The sequence below is a fragment of the Struthio camelus genome, chromosome 3, assembly GCF_040807025.1.
Source record: "Struthio camelus isolate bStrCam1 chromosome 3, bStrCam1.hap1, whole genome shotgun sequence".
Classification (NCBI taxonomy): domain Eukaryota; kingdom Metazoa; phylum Chordata; class Aves; order Struthioniformes; family Struthionidae; genus Struthio; species Struthio camelus.
In genome coordinates, this window is record NC_090944.1 from 20293475 (window position 1) to 20313204 (window position 19730).

Consider the following 19730-nt stretch of genomic DNA (forward strand, 5'->3'; position numbering starts at 1 on the left):
GCGTGTGTCTGCATGCTCAGCCTTGGAGCTGGTGGGACCTGGGACATGGAGCTGTGGCAGCCTCGCCTCTGTCAGGCTGTCAGATTTGGCCATTTCTCCTGAAAACATATGCTCTGATTCCTGGCTAAACTGCTAGACGCACGCCGATAACCTGCCAGCTTTTCTGAGCTTAAACACTGCATTCAAACAGATTCCTTCACAGGTGGTTTATGCCATGGTGATATCATTCATGTCATAAACCAATCCTCCCAGAATCCCTTCCGGGTCTAGTGTACTCTGATTTACTTTTTAAATGACCCTGTAAGTATATAAGGAGGTGATGTGTCTGCTGTATGTTCCTATCTGTAAACTCTTTTTCCATTGTCTCTTAGCTTGCAGCAGAGATTCAACACAGTTCTCACAAGTGTTCCTGTCATGTTCCTTGCCCGACATCCACGTGGAGCCGAAGGCATTAATTAACTCAGAGAACTTAAACTGCCAGTGATGTCTTTTTGCTTTGTTATGCTGCATTCTCATCCAAACTGAGCATTCCCACTGTAATTAGAGTTTAAACTGTTACATACATTGAAATGCTGGAGTTGGGGCATTGCACAGGTGGTAAGTAGATTTCTATTTTTCATTTCTCCTGAAAATAAGTCTTACAAATGGCTGCAATATTGCCGTTACAATATCCAGTCAAAGACAATATTTATTTTCAACATCTGCCTCATTAGCGCGCTGAGAGTGACAAAAGCAGAATGCTGGAATGGAATATTCACAGTGTTACTAGCCGTAGGAAGCAATACAGTTTATGAGCATTCTTTGTTCTGTTTGTTGTCTTCTACTTAAAAACCTGCAAAGGACTGAAATGTTACTCCGCTACTTGCTGCTTTTCTGTGAAGTGTCATGTGCAGTCAGATATATCTCAAAAAATCTTTGTATCAGATGGGAATTATGCTGCAGCCTTCCTGGGCATTACTATAATATTTATTGACAAGAAGGTTTACTAAAATGACAGATTGGATTTCCTCTGTTTACTATTTAACCCAGTTTATGATCAAAATTCAGTTTTGCCATAGGCTTCAGTGCACAGGATATATAAGTACTTTACTTTAAGCTGTTTTCCTGTATCTACACTATTTCAATTGATATAGAAATATTTAAATATGGATAGCCTAGATTAATAAGTAACAATATATGTAGAACTCTTTCTTTATAATCATGTGATTATTGTCCAAGATATTGTGAGTGAGGTGCTCATGAAACTCCAAGATAGCAGATACATACATAGAAGTAGATAGAGGCAAAGGTAGTTAACAGACATGTAGGATATGATTTGAAAGAAATTTTATAGCTAGATGCCACTGGGAATTTCATAATTAACTTTCATCCCTCTCTTTGTCTGGATGAATATCTGATTGATAGGAGAATTTTTTGAAAGGGAATAGTACAGAGCAATACTATACAGTCACAAGCCGGAAGTGCCTGCAGAAATCATAGACAAACATTCACATTTCCCTTGGCCATGTTGACTGCCTAAGAAGATCCGATTTTCCTTCATTACTGCAGAAATAATATCTCCTGTGATTAATGCCACACTGCTGTGTTGCCCAAATATTTTTACAAAAATGGGGAGGGGAAAGTTTCTTCATTTACTGTTTTGATGAGAAGCTGCCTTTTGTCCTTGAGAGGGAGAAAAAAAAGGAAAAAGGAGAATTTTTTAGTAAGATGCTGCATGGTTGTTTTCAGAATAGTTCAGTTTTATCTTCAGTAGGATTTAGATTTTTTTTTCTATGATTTTTAGTGAGCTTTAGGGTTTCAAGATTATAATCAATAGACTGGGTTGTTGGTGGTTTTGTGATGTTTCTATTTTTCTTAAAGAATTTGCTTGCTTTCATTTTCTTAACAGTGTCCTTGCATGACCTCACAGAGAAAGCAAGAAATAGCCATCTTTAGATCTGTCTACTCTCAGTTGTGCTGTCAATGCACATCTCCAGTTCCTCCAGCCGCAGTTTGATTTTTCCTTTCCCTGTCTCAGTTACTAAATTTTTGTTGGCACTCTGGCTCTGTACAGCTTGAATGACTTGTGTATTCTTTTCCTCTGTAAACTCTGTTTTTTTTTTTAAACGGGTGCCTTATTGTATTAATTGCCAGTATTCTGTGTTCATTCTGTAATAACTTGATTTTTTTCCCAGCAGCTTTCACCTTCTTCACTGTGGTATCCAGTTTATTCCTCGTGACATGATTTGTACATTTTTCACAAGGTAAAGCACTAACTAGAGAGTTACTTCTTTTTCTGCATCACACCTGCTACATTGTTCATCCTTTCCTGTTATTTTAATTGTTAAGGTCTATGTGCTTATAGGCCATCTTTTCCTCTGTTTAGCCTTATCAGGAATACCTAACAGAACCTAATCTTTTTGTCAGTCCTAAAGGAAACACTTTACCATAAATAGTAAAAAATAACTGAGAATAACGGTTGCTTCCAGGTTCCTGAGAGAGCTGTTAAATTTTTCCCGAAGCATAGCATTTCGGGAGAGCCCTGCGGTATACCTGGCAGAGAACTGCTGCCTTCCCACTTCACTGGGGTCTGCATGCCAGCAGGGCTTTTTCATTCACATGTCCTCAAAGCTGAGCTACAGGCTGCATGATCATGCTGAAAAGAGACCGCCAGCGTTATTGGTGAGGACTCTTGAATTCCTGGCTCAGCAGGTCTGGTGAAGATTTCAAGGGTAGGACTTCTATCTATGCAGTGTAGAAGGCTAACATAACTCTGGTCTGCTGTTTGAGTCTCAACACAACATTAAATGGAAATACTGATGATGGACAAGAATATCTTCACTAAGGCTATTCTTCAGGCATCGGTTCTCAAAGGTGTTTAGAAGATGAGCTGACTTGAATATCCAAGAGTTGTTAACGACAAACTCTCCACCCTGCTGCTGCCCAACATCTCTAGATGGTGATCACTATCTGGACAGGTAGTTTATCGCAACTCATCATCGTCATCCAAATGTCATTAGGTTCACAGCAAGTCTTCTTCTAGATATTTTTGCTCTTTGGTGCTGGCAAGATAAGGGAAGAAACCTTTAAAATGTTAAGCAATAATGGATTACAAAGAGACTGCTTCTGGCCTCCCGAGAAAGCTATTAAAGCCAAACAAACAGCAGTTCTGAAAGGCACCTAATTCACATGAGAGTAAAACTTCATTCAGATTCCTGTTATCAGCGTGAATACCGATTATCTGGCTTCCTCTTGCTGTTTTTAAAATCTACCTCCTCAGCTGTGATATTTCTAATCTTGTGATTACTACTAGAATGTTGCTAGAATATGCATGCCCACATTTCCTGGCACCAGATCAAATAATATTAATTCTATTTATGAAAGACAGTAACTCTAGACTACTGCTTTCTGTTATACATATCTTTCTGCATGGGTATATAATACTTTATTCCAGCATTTAAAAATAGGTAATCTCAAAATAAATGTGTAATTTACCACAACATTTTTCTAAAGACATATTTTTATAATGTCTCTGATTATTAAGAAAATTAATGTAAACCAGTAGAGTAAGAAACTTGCAATAAATTGTAATTTAGTATAGAAATTATGAAGATGTTAAGGTTCATAGGAAAATGTCATATAAACAGTTTTGAAGAGCATTGGTATATTTTTAAATCAGAAGCATTTGTCTGATTGATTACAGCGGCCTAACTAACCTCAGCCTACTTAGACTTCATGTTCCCCTTCTGTAGTGTAGTTTTATATTAAAATTTATGAAGAGAAATAAATGCGGGTTTACATCCAGTGCATTTTCATGACAAAGTCTGTCTTCCAACTGTTTTTCAGTTCCTTTTCAAATCAGTACAAGCAGTTCATTACCCAATTTAAAAAATTTTGTAGTGAGTTAACAAATGACAGTAAACCGTCACCGACAGTGAGTTAACCTAAGATCCTGCAATTATACTGTTGATTTTATGGACAGAAAGGGCCAATAAAGTCATCTGCTTTGATCTCATGTGTAACATAAGCCAAAGAATGTCAATCAACAATTTTTGAATATAGCTCATAATTTCAGGTAAATTTACAGCCTCTCTGCTTAAAAGACATCGAGTGCTGATGCAATACTACCATATGAGCCTGCTGGAGTATTTTCTTATTCATTACTGTCTAAAGAGAATGTTAAATTCATTTCTGAAAACATTTTTAATTCAGCCCGAATGATTTAGACTCTAAAAAAAAAATTGACCTAACATTTCTCTAGGCAAGTAATGTCATTTTTTAATAAATCTTTGACTATTGGGGACATTTTAAAGGATAGAACAGATGGGCAACTGGGTAGCTTCACATTATTTAGAATGACATCAGTCTCAGGGAAATAATGAAGTTCGTATGGGGTATAGATATGTGTAAAGAACGTAGGTCATGGGAATAGAATTTGTTTGTCAACTTTTTAAATGTTCCTCTCAAACTAATTTTTTCCTTGAATTACAAAGGTGATAAAGGGAGATTAGTTGACTGTGGAGATGTAATGAAATATTACTTGTATAAGATGCTGAAGTAAATAGTACATGATCTGAAAAAAAGTTAGGACTGTCCAAACTGATGTAGTACATGGTAAATCCACCGAGAACTGGTTAACAAAGGCATCCAAACAGTAGGCGTTAACAGTGAACAGGATCTTTCTGAAGCAAATCCAAAGTAATTTACTTCTAGGCCTGATACTATTCAGTGTTTTCATTCACTTCAAACTAAAATTCAGTCTTTGCTGATAAATATGAGGATATCACAAAGATGAGTAAACTGATACTTAAAAGTGAGGCAGAGGGTGATCTAGAGCATGCTCACTTGTGTGAGATAAGGCTGTATCTCCAAAATCGTGGGCTTATCCTAGATGAAAGTAACTCTAAATGAACAACTCTAGGACCATAGAGAAGCAATAAGTCAACCTGAACTCCTAATGCATCACTCAGTCATTATGATCTCTTATTATACCATGAGCAATTATTCAATATAAATGTAGTTAGGAGCTTGGAAGTTTAGTATTTCCTTTCTCTATAGTATTGGTAAAGCTTATGATAAATCCTTTTGTCTTTGTTAAGAAAAGTAATAAAAATAAAAAATAGGAGGGACAACAGAAAAAGAATGAAATAACTCAAGGTCTGAGAAAATGCCTTATAATGAACCTTAAGGAGTGGGACCTATTTAAGTTTTCTGAAAAAAGACTCAGATGGAAGGCAGGTACCTTAGGTAAGTGTCTTTGTAGGGAGAAATAACAAAAAGAACCATATATTGGCACTTAAAAATAACTGTAAGTGAGAAATAAGTGATACAAAGTCCATTCACTAGGTCAGAGGACAATTGACACAATTTAGCCATGCCTATGCTATTAAATTTTTGGAGCTTCCAATATAGGATGGTGGCATCCAAGTTGCCTATTACTAAACTCCCTCCTTTGTTCTAACTCTTGAAACGTGCCATGGAATTGTATGTTCGTTTTAGTACATTTGGTGAGGCCTGGCTAGCACGCTTCTACTTCAACAAGTTAATGGCATAGGTTATGACATTTCAGGGCCTGTGTTCAGGTACAGATATCATTTAATTTACCATGGAGGGCCTTTTTTTTTTTTTTTTCCAAGATATTGTGCACAAATGTATTGGTCTTTTGGCATAGTTTATTCATAACTTTGAGAAAAATTCTTATGATTATGGAAAAATGTAATTGTGCTTCTACGATGTTCGGAAAAAAAATCAGCAGTTGTCTTAGAAATATGGCTTCGTACTGAAGTAAAATGGAGCTATTTCTAATTTAGGAAAAAAAAAGTTAGAGAGAGATTATAAAATTGCATTCTGTTTAATCCTAAACACACAATTGCACCATAAGTAAATCTGTATTTGAAGAGTATATCATTTCATAAAGAAGTTTCTCAATAATACAAATGACATGGGTAAAAAGAACGAAGGAGTTAAAGACAAGGAATAACTATTTTCAAGGTCTTCCGTTCCTCTTTTTCTCACAGGATAATTAGAGGAATATAATGATTTATAATGATTTGTTATAATTTTATCTGGGGAATTATACTTTTCATGCCTCTTGTTTATATTTGTAATGCTGGAAGAATTTAGACAGATAAACCCTTTTCTGCTATAGAAATGCTCATTTTGTTCTTTTTTAAAACACCACACAACAAAGCAGCATGAAGCTCTGGAAAGCAGGGGGTTAGGCAACATAACGAATGAAAAACTGCTTTAAAGCCAATTTAAGGAAACACACATTTCATAAAATTCTGAGCGGGTTAACTGATTTCAACACATTGTTTTGGCGGCGTTTCATAGGACACAGTAGTCTAAAGTTTACATCATCAGAGCAAAGAAATGGTGCATCTAAATGACTACCTTATGGTAGGTATCACGTTAGGAACAAAATAAACAAAGCTACCATGCTTTCAATAGTGAAAATAAAGCTTAAGTTTGTGCCTGGAAAAGGAATCCTGTTTGTTCTTTCCTAGTGGAGGAAATGGAGAGTATACTGTGCAAGGTAAATTTGGGAAAATTGAAAAAAAAATATCTGAAACCATAGCATTAATCTTTGTACAGGTGCCTCATAAACACAGAAAAATAGCCGATCTTCAAATTTGCTTACAATCTAAGTAGACAATAAGGGAGAAAGGAAGAAAAACATAGAGAAGTTAGTTATGAAGTGTATGATGAAATCAAGAGCAGACCCTAGATACCTTTTCCCATCAATTTCAATCTCCTGTTAACAGGACCGTGGTGTCAGACCATACAAAAACTTACAGAACAACTCCAAGTCTCTCTAAAAATGAGGAACGGAGGTAAAGACATTCTGTGATTTTTAGCAGAACTGCACTTTCAGACTAACTTGTGTCTCAGATCTCAGAAAAAAAGAATCACATGGTTCATGAGAGTCACGAGCCTTTAAGGGGCAGTTTAGGTTCAATTAAAAAGCAATTTAAAAACAAGTGTTGATAATTCTGGCACTGAGCTGGCAATTAAGGTAAATGTCACAGTGTGCAAGGATCGCTTCTATTCGTCATTTAGAATCCATCACTTTTATTCATGCATATGAGATGAATCTTGTCTGCACCGCTGGCTCAGCCTGGGATCACTGACATGTTGACAGGAATTCAACACACTATTTACACAACTAAAACGGTGTTTGGCCAGGATTTTAGATGCACATTTCTTTTATCATCTTATATACCATAGATTCTGTGAAAAACTTCAAGGCTTTAAGGGATCCCAAAGCTGTTTTATGAAGCATATTCAGCGAGGCCTGTGCCTTTCTTCATCAACTACCAAGCAGTTACACACAAGGCTATTTGAAATTCAGAAAAGAAGTATCTGAGTACCTTTGCCTTTAGTAAAGCCAGGATCGCTAGTTGCTCTCTGATCTTATCACTCACATTGTAGTGTGTTTGATCGAAGATAGCGGTGACCTTCTGAACTGCTTGGTAATTAGTGTCATTACGCAGGAGGTGGAAAGCCTAGTTCCTGTCTTGGATTGTGTCACCCCTTCACTCTTGTGCTGCACAAGCTTGAATTAAACCAGTAGGCTATATGGTGTGCTGAATGAGGGTATTCCCCATATGCATCGGAAACTGGAGCGCTGTACAGTCAGGAAGCAGGATTTATGGAGTCAGGAAGAGATGAGAACAGAAGATGTTTTGGTCTATAATAGTGTTTAGGCATTCAGGTAAGACTAGAATGACCCAGAGTGGTATTCTGTCTGGGTAACTAATTACTTTCACAAAATGATCATTTATTGTAAGTTACTTAGCAGTCTAGGGAACAGAATCTCAGTTTCTGACCCCCTGACCAGTGTCTGTGGAAATAGATTACAGAGTCCAGCTTCCTTTTGTACTTTTTCTTTCTGACCCTTGAAATCTTCCATGCTTCTCCGTAGAGTCCTAGCTTTAGTGGGAGACACAGGCAACACGTCAATGCAAAATACGTTATATCCAGATGGTAGACTATTCTCCTGCGAAGCAGGAGTGGTGAGTTCAAAACCCTTTGGAGTATAATCTAATACAGCCTCTACTCTGTGGATCCCATGCCTGCCTAACTCTTGCCTCCTCTCCCTACCCCTTTGTTGTAGTTTTTGGGTTGAATTAGAGAACCCAGTAGTATGCAAGTACATATCTTAACAACCACTAAGTACCAACTGGATCATAGTACTCCAATCAGTGCTAACAATATCATAAGCAGCAACAATCAGTGGAGGGTTTGAGCAGGTCCTGACAAAAATTGTATCTATATAGTCCCTGTAGGGAAAAGATTGCTGAGGATCACCTGCTGCACTGGAGAGGAGCCCAGTGGACAGGCTTTTTGGGAGACCCCTGTTGCTTCTCTTCCCACATGGCTACTGAGGAAACTCTCCCTCCCCCTTTTTTTGTCTCTCACCTTTAGTGTTTATTTTTCAGCAGAAGTAACTTTACAAGGAGAGTTGCTGTATGCCATCAGCTAAGTAGGCCACTAGTGAATCTTTGTGTATGTCTCACAACAGAAGGCAAATACAGACTTAAGCTTTTTAAAGGGAAACTATTTTTCATTTTTAAAGAAACTAAAACCCAAAATATTTCAAATATCATTGGAAGTGTTTCTTAACAGGAACTTCCTCTAGAGACCCAAGCAAAAGAACCTTCCAATACTGTTTCAAATCTGATATTTTTAGAAACATTAGCTTTTGCATCTAGCTCAGTTGAATACATAGGTTAGGTAGTACAGGCTCCTTAGGGATCCTTAAGTTGGAAATAAATATTATGATGGATAGCCAGTGCCTAGTGGGGAAGATGGATAACAACACATAAGTAATGGGTTAGGAAAACTTTCTGAAAAGGCCAGATCTAGCAGATAAAAAAGGCTATGGTTCAACATCATTAACAGAAATGCTTATGAAAAAGAAGTAGTCGCTAGGGAGAAAAGCTGCCTTATTTCAGTTCTTTCAGATTTTGCTAAACAACGTGTTTGAGAAATGTGGAGTAACTGACAACTTAGCACTTGTCAGTAACTAACAACACTGGAACAGGTTGCCCAGAGAGATTGTGGAGTTTCCGTCCACAGGGATACTCAAAAACTGGACACAGTCCTGGGCAACCTGCTTTAGCTGACCATGTTTGTGCAGGGCGGTTGAACCAAATGATCTCCAGAGGTCCCAAATCCAACTATTCCGTGATTCTGTGATGGGGCATTAGCCTCTGAAATCTCACATGAAACACTCAGGACCCAGTTAGTGAAGAGAGGTTGATGGCTAGATGATGCAGGCCCCTATACCCTGAGCCTGCCCTCTGTGAAGAAGTGAGAAAATGAGAAGCCCTGGAAGACTTCCCTTGAGTCCTCTCTCCCCCCACTGCTCTTCCTGCCCTATGTTAGACCCTGTCTGAGGAGCGGGGAAGTTGCCTGAACATGTCAAGAGGTGTGGGTCTGCATTTACTGCAGTAGGTGTGCTGGAGATCTGTGCTTTACTGAGCCCTTTGCTCTCTAAGGGTGATGGGCAGGAAAAGCCATGTGACAAAAGTATTGAGAAAAAGAGGGGAAAAGTCTTCACCAACGTTGTGCACCTAATGCACATTAGATCCCAGTCTGGACAACACTTCTTGCTATTGGTTCCACGAAAGCCTGCCATGTGTATATTTATAAGGTAGCATCATTTTGAAAGTGTCATTTATGATGGCTGATCTGGCTTGGGTGGAGATGTGGAAAGGTGAGTGCCAGACCTATGTGCATGTATGGACATGAATGACAAGGTGCTTGAAAAGATGCTGTCAGATTTGGGACCGTCCAGCATCTGTCTGAATTTTCCCTTGTACTTTCATCTGCTTCTGTCTTGGGAGCTGCTGTCTCATCAGCAGAATTAAACCAAGACCGGGTACACTTCTCATATTGATATGAGAAAGTTGTTTTCAGTTAGAGCATTTAAAAAATCATCTATATCAAAACAAACATTACCATGTTATTTATTGAAATAATTTGACTTAAAGCTGGATTCAGCAACAACATCTGTATCTTCTTCAGCAGTTTAAGTCTAGGATAAATCACTGTAGATAAGCTTGCAAAAATTTCTTTTTCCTTTTCATCATCATTTCTAGGAGGAAGGTCAGACTGCTCCTGCCTTGTAGAAGTGGGAATGAGCACATGTCCCTTCTGAAGTTCTTCCTAGCCCCAGCTTCTATGATACTCTTAATTCCTTCTGGTTTTTATAAATGTGCTTCTAGAGCTGAGGACAGACTAAATATTTTGCATTTTCCTCATTTTTCCTGAAACCGAAAGTCTGTATTTTGGTTTGGTAGGCATCTCGTTCTGTTCTAGAGGCTAGGATGTCAAGAAGATGATGGAAAAATTTCCTCCCTGTGGAACTTAACACATCCCATTTTCTATTGTTTACTTCAAACACAGTATATTAAACTCCCAGCATCAACAGCTGCCTCAAATTTTTATTTATATGAATAAAATATGAAGAAAAGGAAAAAAAAAAAAGTCTTTCTCATCATGCTACTGAAGGAAGAAAACTGAAAATTCTACCAAATGCTAACAGTGTCACAAAATTATTGAATAACTGCTCAAGAATAGGTCTGAAAAACATGGTAAATAGGTGCAATCATGTAAGGCAGAGCTCCGTAAAATGAAAACAAAATATGTATGCATTAGTTCAGTGATGTGAGTGGTATACTTCATGAGAAATGTAAGCAGAATTGCAAAAATTCCTTAAAATGAGGTACAATTATAATTCAAGGCATGCTTTCAAGGATAGAAAAAAAATCCATTTTATACCGAGATTCTTAACCATTTTTTATTAGATTTATTCTTACAGAGCATATGTTGAAGGACTTTAATCTGCCATTTGCTGTGCATCCCTAGGAATCCTTTCCCTGTTATGAACTTCGGCAGCTTGTGAAAACTGATGGTCCAGTGCACTTTTCAGATTTTTTAACAGCCGGCACAGTCAGTCCCAATCTCCTCATTGTCACAGGATTAAACAACTGTTGTAGAACAACAATAGTTTTGTGTCTAAAGTCTGGGACACCCTGTTCATAAACCAATTTTTTGACATCACTGAGCTCCTGCTTCTGTCTGTGCTGCAAATTCCTCACCAACAAATAGGGGTAAATGTGCGCTGGCCTCCCAGACCTGCTCTTATGCTGGATTTATTCTTCCAAGGTGTCTGTAAAGCATAGAGATGAAAGGTGCTGCCCATATGCAAAGCCTGAGCTTGGAGTAAAAACTTTGATGTTTAATATAGACCCTGTATTTCTCAATTTTACTACTCAGATCACAATGAAATTCATGTAAAAATATGCAAGGGGGCAGCAGGGATATGTTAGTTCATTTAGTAGACTGAAAAAAACAAATCATTTTTTCTCCCTGCTGTTTCCACAAGCAATTTTAGGTTTTGCTTTGATGACAGTTCAACTGCAGATGGCCAGATGGGATTCCATTTGCAGTTTGTCAATATACTTTTTAATTTCTCAGCTACTTTACAACGGAAAGTTGAGTCCTAATTTGATGCTTGTAGAAAGGGAATTCACATGTCTATAATGAGTTTTATCAAGGAATTTATCATAATGGAACGGTCAATAAAGATCGCTTGATGAACTTTCACATGACCCCTTTGAGACTGACATATGATATGATAAGCTTTTGGCAGATGAGACAAGTAGGATGACAAAACTTATAAATGCTAGCACAAAGTCAGTGGCTCTGAAAGATTTGTTTCTACATCCTGCGTTCTCAAACCTCTGACTTAAACCAACAGACATGTATGTTCATCTAAAACACTTCAGTGATGAGTAGGTTTTGGCACCATTGCCATTAATATCTTTTTTAAATTCTTTTACCTCTATTCAGTCACCTTGAAGGGAGAAAGAAAATAAACCACAAAACCTAAGGTGACATTTCTAAAAGTTATCAATTCTCTGCATACCAACTTCCCACTATATCCTCCATGTTTTCTACCTACAGATAGGAGTAAAAAGAAAATCTCATGGAAGAATAGTCAGTATTCATCACATTTTGAGTTCTGAAAATGAAATGTCAGAGAGAGTTCTATGGAAATGTCAAGAACACATGGGAAAAAATTTAATGTATTAAGAGCTTGCTTTCATTTGTCTCAGTTTATCTGAATAGCTCCAACTGGAATGCTTTGCCATACATCCCAGCCTAGACTGTTGCAGCTGGTGAAGCTAGTGTGGTTTCTAAAATGAAACCCTGAATACCATGGACATTTGAACATATTCCCGAGTTCAGTTACACACTTTTTTAAAAACAGGCTTTAAATGAGGCAGAAAGTATCCCAGAGGTTTAGCAAGTTTAATGATATGCCATAATGTTCAAAAATTTCTAAAAAAGGATAATCTGCTAATTAGTACCTTTGATGTCCATCCAAAAAGAATTCTGCAGATGGGCGTCGAAAGGAATTTGCATGCCTGTGAGGGTGAAGTAAGTCCCCAATCAAGACTATTTGGATAGACGGACTGATAACTAAAAGAAAATGGAAAAGTACATTAACAATAACAAGAACAAAATCCTGGTTACATAATGTTGGCTTGCAGGAAAAAAAGAAAAAAAAAACAAAAAAAACAGTTTAAAATTGCTCCTGCTAATAAGACAGGAAAAATAGTGAGATATTTGGACCATCATTATACTAGCAAAGGGAAATGACTTCTCACCTCTCAGAAGAGAGAGACACAGCATGTAGCAATTTCTGCAGGGCAGCAATAGAAAAGGGAATATGCTGTAGAGAAACAAGACCAGTTTTCATGGCGATCAGGTGCGTGAAGATACAGAAGATCAGTGGACCAAGAATCTCAGCAGTACTCTCACGTGCCCACACAGGTCAAATCAGACAAAGATTTGGCATGTGGTCTCTGGGCTCCCATCCCAGGTTAATGCTGAATGACCAGTAGGGGCTGACATCTCTAGCAGTGGTCCCCAAATGAATTTTACTCACAAGAGTTTGCAGTGACACAAGTTTCTTCAAAATAAAGAAAACAAGGATTATTTATTCTCAGATTTATAGTCTTACAGTATGTACAGGAAAGCATTACAAGATCAGAAATGTTAATGTTAGCTAAATACCCTTGGTCTAGTCTGCTGAGCATGTGTAAGTTCCTGTTTGCCAAGGTATCCACGGTTCTGGCGTGAGAAGGCAGCTTTCTGTATCTAGAAAAAAATGCTCTGTTTTGGTATTTATTTTGCCCACCTACTCTTTAGCTTCCTGGACACCCAGGGTCAGATTGAAGGTCAAGGATTCCCTCTCATCTTGCTTTTCCAAAGCGTGACAAGCTTAAGTCTTAGCTTGGTGGGATGTGAGCTGGGACATTCCCCAGCTAATGTCTCCTCTGTTTTGTTCCCTAAGGAACCTGAGTCGTTGATATGCCATTTCTACTAGTCTCTTCTAACAAGTTCTTTGGTTTAATACTTTGCATTCAAGTATCACAATAGAATGTGGGTATTATGAGGGTTTTACAGAAGTAAGATACTTAGTTCTCACAAGGACAGATGAATGTTTTTGCTTGGATATTATCTTAACTGTCCCATGCGAAAACATCACAAACCATGATAAAGGACATATTGCAATGTGAGTGTTGACTCTTTTTCAACAGCAGTTGAAGAGAGCTATGTGATTAAGAGAAGAGAGGAAAAACATGTCTATTTATGGTGCAGTGCAGCAGTCAAGTGATATACTTTACACAAAAAAGAAAGAACCACTAAAGTGAAAATATTCCTAGTTTTCCATAGGAGAGTGCCAACTTGTCTACTTGTCTACAGAAGCAGAATTTTCTTGAACCTGGAGCAGGGATATCTGAATTATACCACTAACTCTACTAGACGTTTCCAGTCTTACTTTGAGGAAGAAGAGGCAGACAGTTGACCTTGAACTGTCAATTACACCCAGAAGGATGAGAGTCAAATGCTACCAGATAAGATGGTGAGATTTTATTTTCACTCATTATAGATTTGCCAAAGGACTTGTTCCAAAGCTAGCAAAAATCAAAGGGAAGGCCTTTACGTTCATTGATTACAAAGTTGCCTATGACCTCAGGCTTCAGTTCAACAAATTACTCAGACGCATGCCTAACTGCCATTAAAATCAATTGAGATTGACAGGTTTTAAAGAAGTTCTTAAGATTAAGAATACATTGAAGTACTTCACTGAAACAAGGTTAAACTAGCTGACTACAAAAGTAAATAAGACTGTTAGTTTTGCCTACCCTGAATTGTTCCCAATTTGTAATTTCTTCAGTGCTTTTATTAACTGCAAAACGCTTGATCTCATGCCATGCAACTCACATCATGATCTACACAAGTACAGGCTATAGGAGTAATAAACAGGATTCAGTGCTCTGTTCTGGACCATTCTCAATTATAAATCAGATTATAGGAATTACTAAGGGGTGAATTCATCTACCATCCATTTTTTTTTAAAGATTCATTTTTTTGGATGAGCAGGAGTAGTCCCAGCAAAGTCAATGGAATTTGTCTGTGGAAAAATTGCATTAGTTTGCCCATTCTCTGTTCTGATACCCTATTTTTAAGGGAAGGGCTTTGGATTTAATTTGCTCAGGATATTTAAGAAAAGGGTTAATGATACTGAGTTAGAAAAGTTTTAAATTTAAATATTCAGTTTGTATGAATTTTCTCTTGGGTCATTGATATTCATCTCTCACAGTCTGTGACATTTTATTTGTCCTGGGCTCCGAATAGCTGATGCTTCTTATGTTTTACTTTTCCCTAGCCTGCGAGGTCAGGCAGAGAAGAATTTGGCCACAGTGCACACGTGAAAACCTGGTAATGAGCTCTCCCTCTTTCAGATATGAGTTGTATCACTCTAGGGAATTTACACCTTTTTGTACCAGCAAGGAAGTTTCCCTCTCTGTTACTTTCTCAAGAACAGCTTCTGAGTAGGTCAACACAGTATCTGCATCGACTGCAGTGAACAGGGGAGAAGAATAAAGGTGCTTGGAGGGAGTCTGACAAGAGCTAGGAATATCTTTTTTTTGGCTCTGAAAAATAGATACTCCATCTTGGGGTAGAAGAAGACAGTGATAAAGTCCTTCTCTGGGCAATTTCATCACTTGGGTAGATCTATTTTAAAGGCTACTTTTTGTTTGTTTGCTTGCTTTTTTCCCCCCCCCCCTTAAGTACGGTATAGTTAAATAGAATCTGGTTTTGTTGGAAAACCCTTTCCTTAATGTATTGATAGAGAAGCGTTACCAATATGCTGCTTTAAATTTCTTGAGGGAAAAGTATCATTATACTTTACCAATAAAATCAGTAAAGAAGTGACAAACTACCAGTTTTTAGACAGGTGTTTCCTATTCACTTATCTTCAATGGAAACATTCCTTTAAGTGTACTCTTAGAAGAATCTTGAAGTTATTTCTCAATTTTCACCTTTTATCTTCTTTCATGTTCCATGTTACCCATTACTGCTGCTAAGCTTCCATTTATCACTATTAGAAGAAACAACAAACAATCAAATAATCTGTTAACGTCCCTGGTTCTCATTTTACAAGATTTGCTGGCCAGTGAGTCAGCAACAGAGGCAGCTGTGTTCATTGCTCTTTCCTTTGAAAGTGTAATTTCTCTCTCCCATCCGAGAAAGACTTAGATTTTTGTTCCAGACTTAGCCCTTCAAACAAGATTTTGATGGAGGAACACACAAAAATCTGTAACAAAAGGAAATGGGAAGACATTAATGTCGTCTAGTGATGAGCCAAAATAAAAAATCTATCCCTAGAGAATTCAGTGGTCTTATACTGACCACAAAATAAATACATAGTGAGGAGAAAAAACAGAGCTGGAAGGCAAGTGCATTGACCTTGTCATTAGAACAAGTGCTGCATTGAAATTACTATAAATAGCCAAAATACCCATCTAGGCATAAGAAGACTAGCGGCTAGCTCTTGTCCTCAGTAGCAGTCTTTCTATGTATATTGAGCCTATCTCACTACACTTTAAAATTTTTATTTAAAGTCTAATTTCTTCTTCTTTGGCAGTTAGATCCACTGTGAATATGATAGATAATAGACAGGTTCTTAAACTTGTTTTTGAGTAAAAAGCATAAAGTAGAAATGAATTCCAAAAAGCAGTGATAAAAACATATTATTTTTGCCTCAGAAATGGGACAAGCAGGTAACAAACCTGCCCACTGCTCAGGGATTTGGCCAGACTGCCAACAGATTGGCTTGTTCACATGTTTATTTTTCTAATATTCCAGCCGTTCAGAACACAGAAGGAATGGAACAGAGTGGGAAACTGTCAGAAAGATCACATAGATGGACAGATGAAATCATGATAGGTTTCATCAAAATTTTTTCCATGGAATATTTAGATTATGCTAAATTGTCATTTTTATTGTGAAAAATTGTTCTACTGAAAAAGAAGAAAAGGTCAGCTCTATTGTTAACATTTTATATTCGTTAGCAATTCACAGCAAGCAGGAAATTAGCACCTTTCACAATATTAAATCATGAACCAAGAGAAAAGTATCTGCACTGTTGAATAGTAATTTTTCAATATTTTTTTCCATTAAAATGGTCACTCAGAAGGCCAACTACAGTGCAGAAGGCGATGTAAAATATTCTTATAAAAATAAACAGTGTTTGTTTCTATTTGACTCAACAGTAATTTGAGTTCAACAGTAAAATTCTGGTGTTCACTCAGCTACTTTTTCAGAAAAAAAAGAAGATTTTCTTTACTATAAATAAATGTAAATTTTAAACTTTACTGTCCTCGTTTTTGCTGGTTTTCAATTGGTTTCATTCACAAGAACAAAGAGGAAGTCTGCACTCCGCATTTTTAGCAGAGGGATGAATCTCTATTTGTGCTAAAGTTCACCTTGTTCCAAACTGTCTAACACAGACCTACCTTCCGGCACTGGCTTTAGCTGAACCTGGAGAACAAGGCAGGAGACCTGGAGTGCAGTCAGCACGGGCACAGTCATGGGCATCCCTCTTTGGCTAACTCTTCCTCAGAAGTCCCATGCATCCCTGAGGCAGCAGAGAGGATGCCTAGGACTCTTCCTAGAAGTCTGTTCAGGTGCAGAAAGGCAATTTGTAGCTGCTCAGTCATAAGTTTCTTTGGTGGCAGCAGAGACAGTCAAGATACAGACAGGAGATCCTCTTACCTTGACCCTCTCCCTCACATATGTCCCTATGGAGAAAATAGCTATAGCTGTAGCGTTGAATGAGATTTTTTTTTTTTTTAATCTCTCACTAGTTAGACTCTTCCAAACAGCTTTAATTGTACTGAGTCGGACTCACCCACCGTGAATGGGCCTATGTGGTGTAAAGGAATGAGAATATGACCTAGAGAAATAACTGAATCATCATTCTGATCTGAATGGGCAAGTACTTAAATAGCTTAGTGACATACGTCTGGAAGCTAAGTACCACGGCAGGATGTTCATCAGAATGTTATGCCTTAGCGCGTATGTGACTTAACCTTTTACTGCACTATACCCCTGCTTAGCCTGCTTTGCTCTTTTGCAGTCTTGGATCTCCTTTGACTTGCTCCTTTCCAGTCTGTACCTTTGACAAGATCCTTCATATGTACATCTCTGAAAAGTGCATCGCTTGCTAACATCCTAATGCCTTCTACTAAAAGTTCCACATAACCCACGTATCTCCTAAGATAACTGAAGAAACCATTATGATGGGTCTGTGTCTTTGCTGAAGAGTCTGTCAGGCTTTAACTTTCTGCTTCTGTCCTTTCTATTGGTATAGTACCTGAAATTAGACTTTCAATAGAAGGGGTGAAATTTGTCAGATGAAAACTCTTCTTGAGACAAAATACTGATTTGGGTTGACTGAAATGGCCTTCAAGTTCATTTAATTGTTTCAGCTGGAAAAAACGTTTTTATGTCAAAACATGTTAGCTGAAAAAAAACACTTTTATTTTTTGTTTTGGAAAATATGCTTCAATATTAAATGTATCTAAATTTAATTTTACTAAAGACTGTGAAAGAATAACTTGTATTTCTTCAGTATAAACTATTCCACTTAAGCAATTTCAATGACTTTTTGTTTTCAATATCAAAACCAAACAGAAATTAATTTTGGATCAATCTGAATATTTTCCCTCTGTGGTTTGCCCATTAAAAATAAATGTACTACATTTCTCTAATCGTTATTTCAACAGGCCAATAGCCGGTCTTTTTACTGGTGGTTCTGAAATTGCTTTCTATACCATTGTACTGTAAAACATAACAGCAGCAGGAGGTCTGTTTTGATAAAGGAAGCCTTTCATTACTGACCTGAGCCATATTAGCAATGAAGACCCTACCTTGTGTGCTTCACCACAGAGATGTAAGACAAGGAGGGACCATCACCACGCCCAGGGTCCTCACTATTCCAGGCTGCCATGCAATAGCATTAGTTCGGATGTACACGTCCCCCCTCACCACCACCACACACACAGACTCACTCATCACAAGCCACACAGCATTTCTTGATAACCTTTAAGAGTCAAAATTAACAAAGCCTATAATATGCCATTGGAAGATAAAAGATTAGGCCCCGTATCTGAAGACTCTTCAATACAAGGTCTGTTCTGTCTTTGGTGCACCTTAGAAACGGTCTTGTCCCTGAATTTTTCAAAAGCCATTACTTTTATAATAAAATTCTTTCTCATAATACGAACAGCCTTGATAATCCACTCTTCTATGTAAAAAGTGCAGGGCAGTGTTTCCTAATGCAGCCTTAATATGCTCTTTGGTATGTTCAGACCTCTCTCTTTAGCACACAGAGGTGATCACATTTTCACTGACAAATCCTGTTTTGCAAGCTGAATTTTGTAGATAGAAATAATATGTAATTCATACGACTAACAGATTTTTTCAAGTTAAATGATGTTAACTCACAAAGAAAATTATAAGTTTATTTAAGATTGTTTATGAGTGTGCTTATATAGTAAAACCATTAAAACCATTCACCAAAATGGTTGTATTAGCTCATGGTCTTTGGCATAATGATTTTTGTGTGTTGTATATGTCTTCTTCACTTCCTATTACTGGTTGTCAACAGAGCCCTCATCCACAGGGATAGAGGTGACTTCACAATGCTGTAATAAAGGTGTGGCTGTTTTTATCATTGCTCTTCTTTTTTGCATTTATAAATATATTTATACTTGTTTCATGCATTCCAAGACATCATTTGGGGTGTTTACTAAAGAAAAAACCATTCTTATGTCTTCATAAAAGCAGTTTGTTGATAACAAACAGATTTTAACTAACATTTGGACCATCCACAATTTCAAAAAAACAGATGGAATCAATAATAAATGTTACACAGCACACATAGCTGTTTGCTGTGCAACAGAATATGTCTAACATAACAAATATGCCTAGAGTATAAAACAAGAAGAGAAATGAAAGAAAAGAAAGCAGAGAATGAACTCAAATGAATCAGTTAATAATGTTTACATACTACTATGATGTTTTCTTGGTCCTTACAATCAATAAAAAAATTTCCATGAGAAAAGAATTCAATATAAATGAAATAAACTAGTTCTCACAGTCAAATAAGGGAAAGAATCATGATAAAATATGAATCTGATGATATGAGTAAGCATCTGTGGATCCCTGTCCAAAAATTAAAAAAAATGCTTCTACTTTTGTGTACAATTTTTTTAAATTTAAAGGACAATACCGCAACTTTGAATCTTTGTTCAGGCTTCTTGTTACATTTTGATACACTTGCTGGTAAGGTGATCATCTCCTGTGCACTCTAGACT

The 19730-nt window shown here is 37.3% G+C and overlaps 1 long non-coding RNA gene across 4 annotated transcripts; it reads left to right on the forward strand.

Moving 5' to 3' along the window:
• The first annotated feature begins 272 nt into the window (after positions 1–272).
• On the forward strand, positions 273–19084 carry LOC104147729 (uncharacterized). Of its 4 annotated transcripts, none has more exons than XR_694956.2 (4): positions 273–597; positions 2178–2243; positions 13725–13924; positions 17489–19084. It is a non-coding gene; the product is annotated as an uncharacterized lncRNA (long non-coding RNA). The 4 variants fall into 4 exon arrangements; XR_011139859.1 differs by having other exon boundaries at positions 13765–13924; XR_694952.2 differs by lacking the exon at positions 13725–13924 and having other exon boundaries at positions 2175–2243.
• Positions 19085–19730: the final 646 nt, after the last annotated feature.